Source organism: Gobio gobio (genome assembly GCF_949357685.1).
Source record: "Gobio gobio genome assembly, chromosome: 17".
Taxonomy (NCBI): domain Eukaryota; kingdom Metazoa; phylum Chordata; class Actinopteri; order Cypriniformes; family Gobionidae; genus Gobio; species Gobio gobio.
In genome coordinates this window covers 24727127-24738735 of record NC_137110.1, presented here as the reverse complement: position 1 = coordinate 24738735, position 11609 = coordinate 24727127, and the positions used below count along the sequence as shown (strand labels likewise).

Here is an 11609-nt window from a genome sequence, read left to right as displayed (position 1 = left end):
CTTGCATCTATGGATACCGATTCTTTTCTGATGGCCTTGAGGAGGTTTGTAGCTCGCCGTGGCACACCTAGGGAGCTATATTCAGACCATGGTACTAACTTCCATGGAGGACAGAGAGAATTGCAAGAAGCCTTTGCATTGCTTACTCCACAGATTCAACTACAGTTGGCTAAACAAAGGATTTCTTTCCACTTTAACCCACCTGGAGCCCCACACTTTGGAGGTGCTTGGGAAAGAGAAATTAGGTCAGTCAAGACTGCCCTTCGCATCGTAGTCAGCTCCCAAGTCGTAACTGAGGAGGTTCTTCAAACAGTCCTCATTGAAGTGGAGGGAGTGCTTAATAGCAAACCACTGGGTTACACTTCCAGTAATGTAGCAGACTTTGACCCTGTCACACCAAATTATCTGCTCATGGGGCGGCCAGATAGTTCACTACCACTCGTAGTTTATCCCGCTACAGAGCTTATGGGTAGACGGAGGTGGAAAAGGAATCAAGTTCTGGCCGATCAGTTCTGGTCAAGTTTCATCCAGCACTACCTGCCTACCCTACAGACCCGCAACAAGTGGCAAGCAGAAGTCAATGACATTTCTACTGGAACTGTGGTAATGCTCATTGATCCACAATTACCACAAGCATTGTGGTTGGTAGGCAAACTTGTGAAGACCTTCCCAGGTTCTGATGGCCATATCAGAGCTGCAGATATTCAGGTAAAGGATAAGACCTACACCCGACCAGTTTCCCGCCTGATCCCCCTTCCTGCATTCACAGATCAAGAGGAAACTTGCTTAGCCCCCAAGACTGGTTAGTACAAATATGCATAGCATATTTGGGGGCGGCAGTGTTAAGAAGTTTCATCCAATCGGAGCGCTGTTTGCTAAGTGACGTCAGTCAATGCCTAGCAGTCAGAGGAAGACGAACTGAATGCTCCAATGCAGGAGATTTATATCTCCATTTCCTTCTTTCATTAGTGTCAGCAAGCTTAAAATCAACTGTGGTTGGATGACAAAGCACATCTCAAAATAAACAGAACTGTTCACTGACCACAGAATGAAGGTTTTGCCATGCACATATATTAGCAGTCCCAAACTATATAGACGCTATATTTAAAAAATACCTTGTTGGATGAGCTGAAGCCCAACTGAATAGCTCTCTCAATTCTAGTGACTTTAAGTGTACATATTCTCTTACATATTCAACTATACACCAAATAATCCAATTTCTAATTCTACTGGTCCATGTGTAATGAGATTAGGTGATTGACAGCCGGATTTGCCTATCAGCAATCAGTATCCGTGATATAAGGGCTGATTTGTTGTTGGCCGTGGTGCGTCACGTCCGACTTTCCCCTTTTGTGCCCGTGTTTACGGTGGTTACAGGTAAGCGTGCAGTGCTGTAATGGGAGTAATTTTAAAACTGGTTGGTCTGTTAAAGCATTTTTTTCGTAATGTTACAGTGTCGTTTGTCCGGGTGTCAGTGTGTTTCCGGCGCTGCTTTAGTGGGTCTAGTGACCGATTGCCTCTCAGGTATGTGTGTGTGCATTTGAATGAACGCATATTGCACTATCGTTGTTGTGCTGTTGACATTACCGCATGCTGTCTAGGTATGGTTTCCTGTACCCCATTGTGATCGCGGGGCTGATTAATAGACCTGTGCCTGTATATTTACTATTGTGGTGACACCTTGACGGTAAGTGTTTAAATGTAATTAGAAAAATGTAAGTCATGAAGGGCAAGTTTCATTACTCGTAACGTCTTTCTTTGTGTTCGTTATAGGGTTCTCCCTCTCGTTCACTCTCTGTTCCTCCCGTAATTGTATCATATTATATCGGATTTGCTGTGTTGCTGCTGTCTTCCGCTTTGCGCTGCGGACGTTTGGCTCACATTCCTGCAGTCCTGCTGTGTATAGCCTACTGTTGTGCAGACGCCACAAGGGGGACTGTTCGTTTGGTTCCGACTGTGTAGTGGCTGCTTTTGGTTTGAGATCAGCCTGGAGAATATGACGATCTCCTCTTATTGAGGGAAAATAATTGTTCCTTTTTGTTTCTTTTCCTTTGATTAGTTTCTGTTTCCTTTATATTTTTTTGTGGGTGATTTTTCTTTTGCAGACAACACAGAAATATTGTGTTGTCTATTTTTTGTGTTATTTTTCCTTTATTGACGCAACTTGATTTGTTTTCTGTTTACATCTGACTTCAAGTTGCTTTTGTAATTTCTCTTGAATTTATTTGATTCCTTTAGTGTTTTTCTTTGTTTCATGTGATATTAATACTTTTGTTTTTGCTTCATCAGTTATTATCATTTGTTTATATTGTATGTGGAGCTAATTGTGTTTACTTGTGAATTTGTTATAGTTATTTACTATTTTTGTTTGTCTGCAGGAGCTGGGGGTCCCACGGGTGAACGGATCTTCCTTCTGGTGGTGGGTCCTTATTGCGTGCTGTGTACCACTTCGAGTGTGTGGTAGTGTGTGATCTGAGTGCACCTTGGTGTATGTGCGTGAAAGTGTGCTCTTGTACAACCAGACCTCATTTTGTTCCCGCTGGATGGGAGCCTCAGCCCTGCTGATATTTACTTTATTTTGTTTTCATATTTAAAATTGATTTTGTCATTGCCCACATTTATTCTTTTTGTAATGTTGCTTTCCTCCATTTAAAGTGGGGTCTCATGCTGTTTCTCTGACCTTTTAGTGTCTACTTTTAAAAACATTTTTGCATTAATAAATATTTTGTATTTTTTATACTCCACCCACGTCTCCTGCTTACTTCTATGAGGGAACCGAACCTGTGTGCTTAATGTACTCCATTTTTGGGTTTTGAGCATTGTTCCCTAGAGTTAAATTCTAGGGTGGCGTAGTCGGATTTCTTTACTGGTAAAAGGTTGGTTTCTTAATTGTACCGCTCCGTCACATTCTGGCGTAGTCGGCAGGATTCCCTCTTATTTAGTGCAGAGACGTGGATGTTGGTTTGTTTGGGTATTTGTTCTGTTCTTTTTTTTTCTTTTGTGTTTTTTTTTTAGGAACCAGACGGTAGCAGTCCCTTGCTGTGGTGGATTGGCACAAGTAAAATTCAGTTTACATATTCGTGGTAAGTGCTTGCGCATCTACAGTTATGGAGGATGAAATGCGTGAGCTAAGAGAGTTGGTAGCTCAATTAAAGTCAGATAATGAACGACTGAGACAAGAGCAAGTGTCTGTTGCGCAGCCGGGCCCATCTAATGTTTCTATTCCTGCAGTTCCGCCTCCCCCACTCGTTGATGCCGGTGCATCGACCGCGGAACGGTTTGTATTTGTTCCTCGAGATCGTAAATGCCCAAAGTTTAGTGGTCGGTTGGGCATTGGCGTCGACGAGTGGGTAGAGGAGGCTCAGGCTTGTATACGGCTTCGTCGTCTGTCTACGGCTGATCAGGCATTTTTCTTGGTTGATCATCTGGAGGGAGAGGCGAGGGAGGAAATTCGTTATCGGTCGGTGGACGAGAGGGAGGACCCGAAACAAATCATTCGAGTGTTGCGTGAATTATACGGGTGCACAAAGTCTTACGTAGCGCTTCAAGAGTCGTTCTTTTCCAGAAGACAACAGGAGGGGGAAACTTTGGTAGAGTTTTCTTTGGCCCTGATGAGTCTTCTGGAGAAGGTTAAAAATCAATCCCCTCATGGCATCCCTAATGGTGAAATTTTGATAAGAGATCAGTTTGTCGAATATGTTAATGATTGTGCCCTTCGACGTGAGCTGAAGCAGTTAGTGCGACGTCAACCCACTGTCACGTTATTTGATGTCCGCAGCGAAGCCCTTCGTTGGGAAAGAGAGGGTATGCCTGGGGGGGCGCGTGGTCGAAGTCAGTCTGTTCCATCTGCTTATGGCATTCAATATGGGGTACAGGGACATCAGAACCTTAGTGGTGGCAGTAGGAGCGGTGGTTCAGCAGTGTCAGAAGTGAGTGAACTTCGGGACATGCTGCGGAAGCAGCAACAACAATTAAATCAGTTAACTCAAAGTATGGCTCAGCTTCAAAATCCTCAGTCACATCTACGACCATCTAGGGCTAATTTAATTTGTAGAAGGTGTCAGAAACCTGGCCATTTTGCTAGAGATTGCGAGGGAGAGCGGATGCTCGTCCGTCCACCGTCGACTCGTGTGAATTCGGCTTTAATGAGGGGTGAGCAGCCGTCGGAAAACTAGTTCCCACCGAGTTGCAGGGCCTCAACTTGGTTGGGAAAAGGATAGGCTCAAATGTCACTGGCATTGATTTTATGTCACGTTTCATGTCTTCTTGTCCACAGCTCGTTGTATCTATGGGTGGGGTTCAGGTACCTTGCCTGGTGGACACTGGTTCAATGGTGTCCACTATGACAGAGAGTTACTTTATGACCAGTTTTGGGTTGTGGGGTCAGGAACAGCTTAGATCGTGTAATTGGCTACAGCTTCAAGCTGCAAACGGCCTCGCGATTCCCTATATTGGTTATTTGGAATTGGACGTGGAGCTTTGTGGGCGAGAAGTTTTAGGCTGTGGCGTGTTGGTGGTCAGAGATCCTCCTGGTGGTGTGTGTGCGCAAGTTCCTGGGGTGTTAGGCATGAACGTCCTCAGCCGCTGCTACCAGGAGCTCTTTGGCCAGCATGGTACAGCTCTTTTCGATTTACCGGTGGTGTCACAAGCCCCCAGTTTTGTTTTTCAGGCATTACAACATTGCCACCAGGTTGACGCTCAGCCAGCTGTGGGTTGTGAGGGGCGAGTCAAAGCGCGTGGACGTCGGGCGTGTCGCATCACGGGTGGCACCATGAAGTTTGTTGCTGCAACCTGTTCTGTGCAATATTCGAGTGGTACTGTATTGTTTGAACCACCTACTTCTGGTCTACCGGCAGGTTTGTTGGCCTCTCCTGCTCTTCTGAGGGTGGACAGTGGTACCGTCTATGTGCCAATAGTAAATGTTGGTATTATGGACGTAGTGCTGTATGCCAGCACTGTTATTGGCACTGTGAACGAGGTAGATGTGGTTAGTTTACCCCCAGAAGTTGTAGAAGTTAAGACCGCTACGGCTAAGGTGAGTACACAGGTTGTGCAGGGCTCTCCTACTGTACAGGAACAGATAGCTGCGTTAGATCTATCGGTATTGTCGGAGGGAGAACAGGGTAAGGTCAGAGTATTGTTGGAGAAGTATTTACCCGTGTTCTCTACACACGATGGGGACTTGGGATGCACAAACCTGATTTCCCACGACATCCCCTTGTTGGACGACATCCCTGTCAGGCAGCGGTTCAGGCGCATTCCTCCATCGGAGTATGATGTGGTAAAGGCACATATCAATCAGTTATTGGAATCCCAGGTAATAAGAGAGAGCTGCAGTCCTTATGCTTCACCCATCGTGTTGGTCAAAAAGAAGGACGGTAGTCTGCGTATGTGTGTAGACTACCGTCGCTTGAATTCAAAAACTAGGAAGGATGCGTTCCCTCTACCACGTATTGAGGAGACTTTGGACTCGCTGGCTGGGGCCCGTTGGTTTTCTACCATGGACCTGGCCAGCGGGTACAATCAAGTACCTGTAGCTGAGGGGGACAAACCCAAGACTGCTTTTTGCACCCCATTTGGCCTCTTCGAGTGGAACAGAATGCCCTTTGGGTTATGCAACGCCCCAAGCACCTTCCAACGTTTGATGGAACGGTTGTTTGGGGATCAGCAATGCCAGTCCCTCCTCTTGTATCTTGATGATATAATTGTCTTCTCCTCCTCCATAGACCAACATCTTGTTCGGATGGAGGTTGTCTTGAACCGCTTGCAGAGAGAAGGCCTGAAGGCCAAATTGTCCAAGTGTGCCTTCTTTCAGAAGAAAGTCCATTATTTGGGGCATGTCATCTCTTCTGAGGGTGTTTCTACTGACCCAGGTAAAGTGGAGGCAGTTACACAATGGCCTCAGCCTGCTAATGTCTCAGAGTTGCGCTCCTTTTTGGGGTTTGCTAGCTACTACCGGCGCTTTGTGGAGGGGTTTGCCAAATTGGCTGCCCCTCTTCACAGGTTGGTGGCTCAGCTGGCAGGCCCAAAACATGTAAAGCGCAGTGCTCAGGAGTTTGCTGAAGCCTGGTCTGCGGAATGTCAGTGTGGCTTTGAGGGGTTGAAAGGTAAATTGACCACAGCCCCAGTACTTGCCTATGCTGACTTCTCACTACCGTTTATTTTAGAGGTAGATGCCAGTCATGGGGGACTAGGGGCAGTCCTTTCACAGGAGCAGCGAGGTAAAGTGCGCCCTATAGCGTATGGCAGTCGCAGTCTTAGGCCCACTGAGCGCAATACATCTAACTACAGTTCTATGAAACTGGAGTTTTTAGCGCTCAAGTGGGCCATGACTGAAAAATTTAGGGAGTACTTGCTGGGCCAAAAATGTGTGGTATTTACTGACAACAACCCCCTTAGCTACCTGACTTCCGCAAAGTTGGGCGCCATGGAGCAGCGTTGGGCTGCCCAAGTGGCAGCGTTCGACTTTGAGGTCAAATATAGGTCAGGGAAAAGCAATCGTAATGCTGATGCCTTGTCACGACAAAGCTTTTTGGGTACAGAAATAGTGCAAGAGTTGTGTCCAGGTGTGGTTGTTCCTGTGGCGTTACAGCGAGCTGCCCGAGTTGAACAGGTGGCCCAGGTAAATCGGGTTACCTCCTTTCCTTGTTCCTCACTTAGTGACATGGGTGCTCAGCAGGTAATGGACTCCGTCATAGGGGAGTTGCTGGTGTTTTGGAGGCGTAAGTTGCCCCCAACTCCTGAAGAACGTAGGAAACTTTCAAAGTCTGTAGTTATCCTACTTCGGCAGTGGGACCGCCTGGTCGAGACTGATGGTGTGCTCTATCGGCGTGTGTTTCGCCCAGACGGTGGTGAGGAGGTCTTCCAGGTGTTATTGCCAGCAGTCATGAAACACGAAGTCCTGACCCAGCTTCACCAACAGCATGGGCATCAGGGGGTGGAGCGTACATCCCATCTCGTGCGGCAGCGATGCTACTGGCCTGGGATGTCTGCGGACATTGCCCGCTGGTGCCAGGAGTGCGAGCGGTGCCAGTGTGCTAAAGGTGTCCCCACTGCTTCTGGTAGCTTTATGGGACACTTGCTAGCTGCCCGTCCTAATGAAGTTTTGGCTTTGGACTTCACTGTGCTAGAGCCCTCAAGGTCCGGGCTTGAGAACGTGTTAGTGATGACTGATATTTTTACAAAATACACCTTGGCCATACCCACTAGAGACCAACGGGCAGAGACCGTAGCTCAGGTTCTGGTGGTAGAGTGGTTTTGCAAATTTGGTGTGCCAGGTCGTGTCCACTCTGACCAAGGCCGTAATTTCGAATCCACTCTCATCCAGCAACTTTGTAGTTTGTATGGGGTTGAGAAGTCACGGACCACCCCATATCACCCGGCTGGAAACGGTCAATGCGAACGCTTCAATAGGACGTTGCATGACTTGTTGCGTACCCTGCCGCTTGCTAAAAAGTGTGATTGGCCGCTCTGTCTCCCCCAGGTACTCTTTGCTTATAACACCACCCCTCATCAGTCAACTGGGGAATCTCCGCATTTTTTAATGTTTGGGCAGGAGCCCAGACTCCCTGTTGATTTCCTGTTGGGCAGAGTTCAAGAGCCATTGGCGGGCAGTGTTCATAGATGGATTCTGGAGCAGCAGGGTCGGTTGCAAGTGGCTTTCAAGGGTGCCCGGGAACGGTTGGGTTCCGCAGCCGATAGGCGAAAGGCCCGGCATGACCTGCAGGTAAAGGAAGCACCACTGAAGGAGGGTCAGCTGGTATACCTCCGCGATCATAGCGTGAGGGGTAGACACAAAATCCAGGACCTGTGGAGCTCAGTGGTGTACCAGGTCCTTAGGGCACCTAAGGGGAGCGGGCCGGTATACACCATTGCTCCCACCACAGACTTGGGTAAAGTAAAGCATGTGCACCGATCTCTGCTGAAGGCTTTGATCGGCCAGGATCTATCTCCTGAGTTATCTGACCCTTTGGCTATTGAACCTCTGCAACCCCTGGAAGAGGAGCATGATTATGAGGAGGATTTGTTTGTCTTGGTGCCAGAGACACCACAAGATAGAGGTCGGTTGCGGCCACAGGATGCTGTTGTTCACTCTGTCCCTCAGACATCTGGTGGTGCGCTATCTGTAGAAGCCTGTAGGTTAACAGATGGTCCGGAGGTTGAGGTGGGTTTGCAGCCGGTTGCATTGCCTCCAAATCCATTGGAGGTGGTTGAGAGTGGAGTGAGAAGAACTGGGAGGAGAACTGCTGGTCACCACACTAACATGCACCACCTCCCTCGAGCAGTAGGTGCTGGTTCAGTGTCTCGCATAGTTGGTAGTACAGTTGGTACCCTGTTTCGGCCGTGGAATTAAGTTCTGAAGGTGGCTGCAGTGTAGGTCACCGTCGGGGCGACGTTGCAGAAACTGGGGGTGGAATGTAATGAGATTAGGTGATTGACAGCCGGATTTGCCTATCAGCAATCAGTATCCGTGATATAAGGGCTGATTTGTTGTTGGCCGTGGTGCGTCACGTCCGACTTTCCCCTTTTGTGCCCGTGTTTACGGTGGTTACAGGTAAGCGTGCAGTGCTGTAATGGGAGTAATTTTAAAACTGGTTGGTCTGTTAAAGCATTTTTTTCGTAATGTTACAGTGTCGTTTGTCCGGGTGTCAGTGTGTTTCCGGCGCTGCTTTAGTGGGTCTAGTGACCGATTGCCTCTCAGGTATGTGTGTGTGCATTTGAATGAACGCATATTGCACTATCGTTGTTGTGCTGTTGACATTACCGCATGCTGTCTAGGTATGGTTTCCTGTACCCCATTGTGATCGCGGGGCTGATTAATAGACCTGTGCCTGTATATTTACTATTGTGGTGACACCTTGACGGTAAGTGTTTAAATGTAATTAGAAAAATGTAAGTCATGAAGGGCAAGTTTCATTACTCGTAACGTCTTTCTTTGTGTTCGTTATAGGGTTCTCCCTCTCGTTCACTCTCTGTTCCTCCCGTAATTGTATCATATTATATCGGATTTTCTGTGTTGCTGCTGTCTTCCGCTTTGCGCTGCGGACGTTTGGCTCACATTCCTGCAGTCCTGCTGTGTATAGCCTACTGTTGTGCAGACGCCACAAGGGGGACTGTTCGTTTGGTTCCGACTGTGTAGTGGCTGCTTTTGGTTTGAGATCAGCCTGGAGAATATGACGATCTCCTCTTATTGAGGGAAAATAATTGTTCCTTTTTGTTTCTTTTCTTTTGATTAGTTTCTGTTTCCTTTATATTTTTTTGTGGGTGATTTTTCTTTTGCAGACAACACAGAAATATTGTGTTGTCTATTTTTTGTGTTATTTTTCCTTTATTGACGCAACTTGATTTGTTTTCTGTTTACATCTGACTTCAAGTTGCTTTTGTAATTTCTCTTGAATTTATTTGATTCCTTTAGTGTTTTTCTTTGTTTCATGTGATATTAATACTTTTGTTTTTGCTTCATCAGTTATTATCATTTGTTTATATTGTATGTGGAGCTAATTGTGTTTACTTGTGAATTTGTTATAGTTATTTACTATTTTTGTTTGTCTGCAGGAGCTGGGGGTCCCACGGGTGAACGGATCTTCCTTCTGGTGGTGGGTCCTTATTGCGTGCTGTGTACCACTTCGAGTGTGTGGTAGTGTGTGATCTGAGTGCACCTTGGTGTATGTGCGTGAAAGTGTGCTCTTGTACAACCAGACCTCATTTTGTTCCCGCTGGATGGGAGCCTCAGCCCTGCTGATATTTACTTTATTTTGTTTTCATATTTAAAATTGATTTTGTCATTGCCCACATTTATTCTTTTTGTAATGTTGCTTTCCTCCATTTAAAGTGGGGTCTCATGCTGTTTCTCTGACCTTTTAGTGTCTACTTTTAAAAACATTTTTGCATTAATAAATATTTTGTATTTTTTATACTCCACCCACGTCTCCTGCTTACTTCTATGAGGGAACCGAACCTGTGTGCTTAATGTACTCCATTTTTGGGTTTTGAGCATTGTTCCCTAGAGTTAAATTCTAGGGTGGCGTAGTCGGATTTCTTTACTGGTAAAAGGTTGGTTTCTTAATTGTACCGCTCCGTCACACATGTTTACAAAAGGTCAGTGTTAAGAAGTTTCATCCAATCGGAGCACTGTTTGCTAAGTGACGTCAGTCAATGCCTAGCAGTCAGAGGAAGACGAACTGAATGCTCCAATGCAGGAGATTTATATCTCCATTTCCTTCTTTCAGTAGTGGACTTATGTGAGCAAGTTAATGACCAGAATACCACTCACTGTAACCACTCACTGTACCCATTCAACTGAATCATAAACTCCAACTTTGATTCAACTGAGTCTTATGTGTTCTTGCCGACACACCAGTGCGGATACAAAGACACCTCTTCCAGTACAAATACAGTCTTTAAATCTACAATCTACAATTAAATCTTTAATCTACGATTTAAATCTTTAAATCTAAATCTACAATCTACAATTAAATCTACAAAACAGTCAGACTTCGACTTAACATACTTAAAAAAAAAAAATTATATATATATATATATATACAGTGAGGAAAATAAGTATTTGAACACCCTGCTATTTTGCAAGTTCTCTCACTTAGAAATCATGGAGGGGTCTGAAATTGTCATCGTAGGTGCATGTCCACTGTGAGAGACATTAATCTAAAAAAAAAAAATCCAGAAATCACAATGTATGATTTTTTAACTATTTATTTGTATGATACAGCTGCAAATAAGTATTTGAACACCTGAGAAAATCAATGTTAATATTTGGTACAGTAGCCTTTGTTTGCAATTAGGTCAAACGTTTCTTGTAGTTTTTCACCAGGTTTGCACACACTGCAGGAGGGATTTTGGCCCCCTCCTCCACACAGCTCTTCTCTAGATCAGTCAGGTTTCTGGCCTGTCGCTGAGAAACAGGGAGTTTGAGCTCCCTCCAAAGATTCTCTATTGGGTTTAGGTCTGGAGACTGGCTAGGCCACGCCAGAACCTTGATATGCTTCTTACAGAGCCACTCCTTGGTTATCCTGGCTGTGTGCTTCCGGTTATTGTCATGTTGAAAGACCCAGCCTCGACCCATCTTCAATGCTCTAACTGAGGGAAGGAGGTTGTTCCCCAAAATCTCGCAATACATGGCCCCGGTCATCCTCTCCTTAATACAGTGCAGTCGCCCTGTCCCATGTGCAGAAAAACACCCCCAAAGCATGATGCTACCACCCCCATGCTTCACAGTAGGGATGGTGTTCTTGGGATGGTACTCATCATTCTTCTTCCTCCAAACACGTTTAGTGGAATTATGACCAAAAAGTTATATTTTGGTCTCATCTGACCACATGAGCTTAAGAGACTTAAGACGGGCCTGGACATGTGCTGGTTTAAGCACGGGAACCTTCAGTGCCATGCATGATTTCAAACCATGACGTCTTTGTGTATTACCAACAGTAACCTTGGAAACGGTGGTCCCAGCTCTTTTCAGGTCATTGACCAGCTCCTCCCGTGTAGTTCTGGGCTGATTTCTCACCTTTCTTAGGATCATTGAGACCCCACGAGGTGAGATCTTGCATGGAGCCCCAGTCCGAGGGAGATTGAAAGGCATGTTTAGCTTCTTC

At 46.0% G+C, this 11609-nt stretch overlaps 1 long non-coding RNA gene across 1 annotated transcript; it reads left to right on the top strand.

The window, feature by feature from the left end:
- Positions 1-1447: 1447 nt before the first annotated feature.
- LOC307140459 lies at positions 1448-9972 on the top strand. Its single transcript, XR_013818252.1, has 4 exons — positions 1448-1524; positions 2379-2419; positions 3016-3083; positions 9556-9972. It is a non-coding gene; the product is annotated as an uncharacterized lncRNA (long non-coding RNA).
- The last annotated feature ends 1637 nt before the right edge of the window (positions 9973-11609 follow it).